Source organism: Equus quagga, chromosome 5 (assembly GCF_021613505.1).
Source record: "Equus quagga isolate Etosha38 chromosome 5, UCLA_HA_Equagga_1.0, whole genome shotgun sequence".
NCBI lineage: Eukaryota > Metazoa > Chordata > Mammalia > Perissodactyla > Equidae > Equus > Equus quagga.
This window is the reverse complement of record NC_060271.1, coordinates 32420151-32427629: the sequence shown is the minus strand read 5'-3', so window position 1 is coordinate 32427629 and position 7479 is coordinate 32420151. Positions and strand designations below refer to the sequence as shown.

The 7479-nt window shown below is 58.3% G+C and overlaps 1 long non-coding RNA gene across 1 annotated transcript; it reads left to right on the top strand.

Moving 5' to 3' along the window:
• Nucleotides 1-351: 351 nt before the first annotated feature.
• LOC124240098 (uncharacterized) lies at nt 352-6803 on the top strand. The gene is made up of 3 exons (XR_006888771.1): nt 352-475; nt 1067-1156; nt 4317-6803. It is a non-coding gene; the product is annotated as an uncharacterized LOC124240098 (long non-coding RNA).
• Nucleotides 6804-7479: the final 676 nt, after the last annotated feature.

Below are 7479 nucleotides of genomic sequence, written 5' to 3'. Positions count from 1 at the left end.
AAGGGAGGGGAGGGCACTTTAGGCAGAAGGCACTGCAGGCGAGAAGGCCTGGAGGTTTGAGAATTTTCCATGTTTTCAGAGAACGGAGGCTGGAGTTGAGGGGGCAGGACCGAGGTTCTCTGTTTCAGAACAAGCAAGTGAGGGGCTGCCCATCCTGAATGGGGTCCCTTCTGCTCCCTAATTTCCCCCAAGCTCCTCCTTGGAGTCACAGTATCACCTCTCCCCCCAAATAACTAGAATTGTTTGAAAATGCCCGGCAGGAATTCAGCTCAGCAGGTTATACTGGTCAGGGGAAGGAGGCACAGCTGAGCGGAACGAGGGCAGGGCCGAGGGGGTTGGGGGGAGGACTCAGTGGGACTTCCTGGGAGAAGGTGAAAGGTCCTGACCTCAGGCCAGGGCCAGCGCCCCTGTGAGCACTGATCCGGGAGCAGATTACAAGGGAGACTGGAGCCAAATCAGCTTTGAAAAAGAGCCGGTGAGTTTCCCTCCCTGCTCAGCGAGTCACCCGGGGAGGGGTGCGGGGCCAGGATGCAGCGCTGGTAAGGGGCTCTGTGCGGGTGTGCATGTGTGCAAGGGTGTGTTTATGTGTATATGGGTATTTGAGGATGCGTTTGTGTGTGAGGGTTTCTGTGTGTGTGTTAGTATACACAAGTTGGGTGCTTTTGTGTCTTGGCTCTTGGCCTCTCTGTTGAGCCATGTTTACGGCGTGGATGTGTGTGTTTGGCCTTTAACACACACACGTGTGTGTGTGTGTGTGTGTGTGGTCTGATCTGCCCACCTCTGTCTGCACAAACACACGTCTCTGGATCTATTTCATGTCTATTCCTTTCCTCCTCTTTTCTCTTCCTCTGCCCACCCTGCTTTCAGATCCTCAGCCCCCGCCCCCCGCTGTGTGAGCATTTCTTCCACCCTCCCTCCCTTCCTTCCTCCCTAACCCTCCCTTCCTTCCTGCCTCCCTCCCTCCCTTCCTTCCTCCCTCCCTTCTTTCCTTCCTCCCTCCCTTCCTTCCTTCCTTCCCTCGTTCATCAGTGCGCATTGAGGATCTAAAGTGCAGGCTCTGTTCTAGGTTCCGGGTGTGAATGGGGATGAAGAGGAGAGAAGAGCTTCCTGACCTCCAGGGCAGCACATTCCCGGGGGTGAAAGAGACAGTAAACAAGTAAGCAAATTAGTAACCTGCTAGATGGTGCCAGGCGCTCCGGGAAATCTAAATGGGGGCAGGGGGAGGCACTGCGAGGCTGGGAGGGCTGCTTCCCTCGGCCGGTCAGGGAGGGCCTCGCTGATAGGATATTTGAGCAGACCTGAGGGATGAGAGGCAGAGGAGGATGTCCCAGGCTGAGGACACAGCAAGTGCAAAGGCCCTGAGGTGAGAGCGTGCTTGAGGTGTTCTGGGGACAGCACAGAGGCCAGTATGGCTGGAGTGGAGTGCATGGGGGGAGAGAGGGAGGACAGGAGGCAGCGGAGCTGCGGGGGCCGCAGGATCACGTGGTGCGGGGCTTTGGCTTTTGCTGTGAACAATAGGGGAGCCATTGCAGGACCTGGAGCAGATCACTTGGGAGTAGTGGGGAGGTAGGGAGGCCAGTGAGGGGGATGTCACAAGTCCATTGAGAGGTGACCGTGGTTTGGCGAGGCGGGCAGGGGAGGGGGGAAGCGTGTTTCAGAGACATTGATTTTGGCATGATTACTGGACCTCCGGGAACTTGATAACCCAGCCTGGAGTGGGGGACACCAGCGTGGGCACCATTAGCATCCAGAGAGCCTGAGAGCCCGGCTCACGGGGGGCTGTGCCCTGCCTTTGCTCAGTGTGTCCGTGTGTGCACACCCTGATGTGGCCGAAGGATGGAAGCCAAGGCTCCCAGTCACAGGCCTCGCCCCGGGGAGGCATGAGGGGTGAGGAGGAAGCAGGCAGTCTGGAGCCGGGGGGCAGTTCTGGGGGTCGATTATGGGCCCATGGGTATCGATGTTGGACACACCTACCTTTGCATCTTGCCGTGACCTTGGACACCCTGTGTCAGCCGCAAGGCTCTGAGCTGTGCCGTCTCCTCTGCAAAGCGGAGATGAGAGCAGTGCCTCCTGTGAAGGGCAGCTGTGAGGACCGATTGAGGCGGTGCGTGTTCAGAACGAGTCCCCGTTATTATTCTTCTGATCAGCCCCAAGATATGGCTGGAGCCCTTTTGGAGGATTCACTTCCTTCTTCTGGGTGAGTTTTAGGAAAGCGGTATTTCCTAGGTGCCTGGCTCCTCTCCAATTGATAAATGAGGAATCTGAGGCTCAGAGAGGTTAAGTGACTTGCTGGAGGCCACAGTGGAACGGTAAAGCTGACTTTAGAACTCACTCCTCGCTGTTCTACCCCACGGCTCCGGGCTGCCACTGCGCAGGAAGCTTCAGGCAGGTGGACGGGCTTGAGGTCTGAAGACTGACCCAGGCGCCCAGGAAGCTCTGCCCATAGCTGTGAAGTCTAGGCAGGCGCAGCCTCCTGAGAGCTCCCTGCTCCCCTTCGGCAGAGCCCTGGGTGCGCATTTCATCCAGTTTCATGAGAAGAAATGTTGGCTTCCGGAGAGAAGGTGTGGGGAGACGGTCCCGTGGATCACACGGCCCGAGGCCCACATCCCCTGAGATGGCCTTGGTCTGGACGGGGATGCTGGAGGGGGTCAAAGCTGGACTCCCACCCCACAGAGGGTATGGTGACCCCTTGCTCTGTGGTGTATGTTCATCACCTGCATATGTTGTGCACGCATGTGTGTGTCGTTGGGTGGCAGGGGCAGGTCAGACCGGTGCAGACGAAAGCCTGAGTTGGCAGAGGGGGCTGGGCCATGGCTGGAGGAGCCACGCCAGGCTGGGCTCTCCCTGGGGTCCTTGAACCCTGTGGGAGTGGCTGTGGGAAGGCTCTGTGGTGCGTAGAGAGCAGAGAGGGAGGCGCATGCTGGTGAGTCATCAGCTTCTCCTCCTTTTGATCTCCTCACTTCCCAGAGAGACTCCCTCCTCCACACCTGGGGGCTGAGTGGAGGCCCGGGAGGGGGGTCTTCCAGCTGGCCTGGCAGCCGGGTTGGGTAACCTTGGGATGCAGGAAGCTTTTTTTCTCCTGAGTGGCCTTGCTGGCCCCCCTGTCCCTGTCCACGTCACTGAGGGCCCGCTCCCCCGTGCCACAGGTGCAGTGAGGACTCCCAGCCCTGTTGGGTAGGATCCAGGGCACACCAGGGGCCCTGGGACAGCACTCGCCTCCCTGTCCCTGGTTCTACCTTCATTCTCCCGGGTCAGCGCTCCTATTTCTCTGTCTTTCTCCTTCTGCCTCGACCCACAGGCTTCCTCCTCCTTCCTCCCTGCCTGACACGCCCAGACTCCCCGGTGGGTGTTTCGAGGACCTGGGTGCCCCAACAGTTTCAACTCTTTCTCTGGTTCCAAGGGGTGAAGAGGCCCGGCTTGCAGCTGGTCACCAGTGGGCAGGTGCAGAGGCAAAAAGAGCCGAGCCAGCTGGAGCTGGGTTTGAGTCCTGGCCCCCTCGCCTCCCAGCTGTGGCCACGGGAGCGAGCTGCTTCGTGGAAGGTCCTGGAGGAGCACTCAAGCCCTGATTCCCTCCCCCGAAGGCCCGTGAGGGGTGGGGCAGCGCTCGGGACATCCAGGTGGCTGGGGGTGGGGGGCTGGGAACAGCGTCAGGGAGGGGGAGAGGGGAGTGCCCAGCACATGAGCGAGGCCTGGGGCAGACCCAGGTCAGGGAGGGGACAAGTGCCTTCCTCAGGGCCCAAGTGACAAGTCCACCTCCTCTCTCAGTGGGCAGAAGGGCTGAGCAGCTGCCCGGGCCAGGCCAGAAGAGGGGCAGCCGGAGCCCAGAGTCCCCTGAGTGGGGCAGGGGGGCTGAGAAAGGGGCCCAGAGGCCTCAGCCGCAGCCCAGAGGGTGGGGCAGGGACAGGACAGGTTCCCAGGGGCAGTGGGAGTGGCAGGAGCAGGAGTCGGGGATGGGGTGTAGCTGTGTGCAGGGACCCCTGTCCATCCCCCGAGTCCAGGAGCCTGATGGGTTCCGGGGGCACCACCTAACAGTGGTCCTTGTGACCATTGCTTTCACCCCTGCTTGTCCTTGACCTTCCTGCTGGAGGCTTAGTGTTTCTGTATTTAAATTCATCCGTTTTCTCCTTTCTGGCTTCGGGGCTTTGAAGCTTGCTCACGGAGGTCTTCTCTCCCCAAGACCATGGAAATCTTCCCTCCGAGTGGTTACGGGCGTCCTCTCTAGGCTCCGCTCCTCTCCGTTCTGTCCATTGACCGTTTTTGTTTGTTCCTGGCCCAATACCTGCGGTCATTATATGTGTACTTATTGTCCTTCACAGCCCTAGACCAGAAGCTCCGTGGGGACAGGGACTCTTGTCTGCTCTGTGCCATGCTGTCACCCCAGCGCTTAGCAGGTGCCTGGCGCGTGGGAGGTACGCACTGCCTCGATGTCGAATGTGGCACCAGGATGTGGGCCCAGAACTCCCAGACCCGAGACCGAGGGGTGCGTAACAGAGAAACGGTCCACCTCATCTGTCCCACCCCTGCTCCCTCCCCAGATGATTCCCTCCCATCCAGGAGCCTCTGCTCCACGTGGACGGCCCCCTGCTGCCTGGAATCCCTTCTCTGCGCAGCCCACACACTCCCTGAGCTCTCCACTGCTCTCTCCTTCCTGATGAGGGGCGGCTGGAAGAATGCTGACAGAATCCATCCAAGGAAATCTTGTCGGACGCCTGCAGCGCTTCGAGCTGGATGTAAGGACGGGGGTGCTAGGAGGTCGACATGCGCCGCTCTGCCCCCATCACTCCATGCAGCCCACTGAGGGCCTCGGCAGGGGCAGGTGCCTGCTGGCCAGGATGCTGGCTGGACACGCGCCTGAAAAGACACAGTTGTATTCCTCACGACTCACGTGTAGTTGGCCCCAAAACGATTGCTCATGAGCTCAGTCGTATCTAAGTAGTCATTAATTTCCATTAGAGTTGCTGGAGAGAGCGGCAGGGCTTCTATTAAGGGATAAGTTTCCAGCCTCAAGCTGCTAATCAATAGAACGAGTGCGTCATTACACACCGCAGAGCTCCGTGAGCTCGTTCGTCACGCCAATAAAACGACGCGGCCCTGACGCAGCGTCGGAGTCAGGGGCTGGCCCGCTGGTCTGCGGCCGTGCAAGCTGGGGCCGATAGCAGGAAGCCCGGAGCACGTTTGCTGAGCGTGCAGACCAGTGGGGTTGAGGGTCGTGGGGGTGCTGCTGGGAGGCAGCCCACGGGACTCGGGGACTGATCGGATGTGGGTTTGAGGGGGAGAAAGGCGTCAAGGACGACTCACAAATGTCTGGCCTGCACATCTGGGGACAGATGGACAACGATGGCCGTCACAAATCGAAGCCAGAGGACAGGGCTGGCCACACCGCAGAGAGCCAGAGATCAGATCTGCTGGATGGCTTTGTGCAAATGCTGTCACCTCTCTGAGCCTCCGTGTTCTCATCTGTCAGAAAGGATTCAGAATCTCTGCCTCGACAGCACCTCTGCGAGTGAGAGCATGCATTGAAAAGTTCATAACACCGTCAACTTAAGATTCATGCTTTTAATAAATTCTGACTTAAATTGAATTAGCATGGCCCGACTCTTAGGCACTGGGCACAGAGTGGGCAAGGACTCATGTGGCTGTGCAAATTCTGCTTGTATAAGAAACACTTACGAAGTGCCCTTGGTGATGCAGTCACGTCTCAAGAGGGCTTAGACCCTCCCTGCTGGGGTCAGAGCTCCCCCACTGGACTGGGGACACCAGATGCTTTTATACCAGCCCCACTGTGCTTCCTTCTAACCAGCCTGGGGAGGAGTGGCCCTCACAAAGGGTGGCCACAGACAGTCCACGTTCACATCAATGTAAGGAATGGAAAACTGGCCCAGGCCTCAGGACCTACTGGTTCATTCAATTACTCACTCACTCATTCGTTCACTCATTCTTCTAGTCACTCATTCATTCATTCACTCCTCCATTTATTCACTCTAGTTAGGCAGGACGTGAAAAACAAGAACAAAGACAAATAAAACTAGAATAAATTGCCTATATGTTAAGAAGAAAACCAACAAGGGGCTGAGATAGCAAATGACAGGGTCCCCACTTTGGGTGAGGTCGTCAGGAAAGTCGGAGGTGGTGACAATCCAGCTGAGACCTGGACCATGAACAGGAGGGCTCCGCAGGAAGCGGGGAGGGCAGGAACTCTGGGAAGGGGGAAGAGCACTGGCCAAGGCCCTGAGGTGGGAAAAGCTCAGTGTACCTGAGAACTGAAGTGACAGGGGCTAGAGTGGTGAGATGGCGCTGCGGAGGGGGCCTGAGCCCGATCTGCAGGAGGGGAGACTGGAGGACGGGGCAGGCTTGAGGTGAATGGGACGGGTCACCCCCTCTGCACACCTGCGGAGGCCCCAGAGCCAGCCCCTTCCTTGGGTCCTGGGTAGAGAGGACAGGGCCACCTGGGAATCCAGAAGCCTCTGCCCCAGCCCCCAGGCCTCCAGATGGGACCCTCCAGCTGGCCTGGGCACGGGACCCTGCAGGGCTTGGGTGAAGCGAGACCTACCAGCGGCAGCTCCAGTCTGCCCTTCCCGAATGCCCTTCCAAAACAGCTGGGTGACACCAGAACCTCGAAATCCTATTGGGGCAGCTGGAGGCAAACACAGCAGTGGCGGATCATACCACGCAGAGAGGGCTCATGCGCGAGGGGCCAGAGGTCCCGCATGCCCAGCCAAAGGCGCAGTCAGGAAAATTAAGACAGAAGTCCCACCTCAGCCCCACAACCCAAATATTTCATAAGAACCCTCCCTTCCCCTTCTCTTTTTGTCAAGTGAAGGATCCACGTGGCCTTTCTACTTGTCACCTGGCCAAGAATAATTTGTGGCAGGAAAGTTTGAGCATTTGTAAAAATAAAATAAAAATGTAAAAAAAAGAGAGAGAGAGCGCGCGCACTTGAGTGTATGTTTGTGTGAAGCTAAACAGAGGGAAAGTTATTTAGGTGGTAAAACGTCTCCGAGTTTCCCTCTGGCCCCCTGCGCCCTGACACCCGGCCCCCTCCCCAAGTGTTGAAATTGAGATTGCTCAGGTATTTGTTTTGCTAATCTCCCGCCAGGGCCAAGGGGCTGCAGGCTGGGTTTCTTCTTGTTGGCGTGGTGGGGGGGGCTCAGCTGCCAAACGAGTTCCACCATCACCCAGCCCAGGGCCAGGCTCTGTGCACCTGTTCCCTGCCTGTCTGGACACCGGTGGGGCTGCAGGAGGGTGTCTGCCCTCCTGAGAGAGTGCAGCTTTGCCTGCCTGAGACCCCCAGCAACTCGAGGCTATCAAAGATGAGGAGTCACTCCCCATAACCTCCTGGAGTCATGGAGGTCTGGCCTGCACCCCTGGGTGCTGCCGAGGCCTCACGGGAGTGCCAGACTCCAGGTGGGGTCTGGTGCAGTGGTTAGGAGAAGCAGCTAGAGGGGTCACGCAGGTTCGAATCCTAGCTCAGCCATTTGC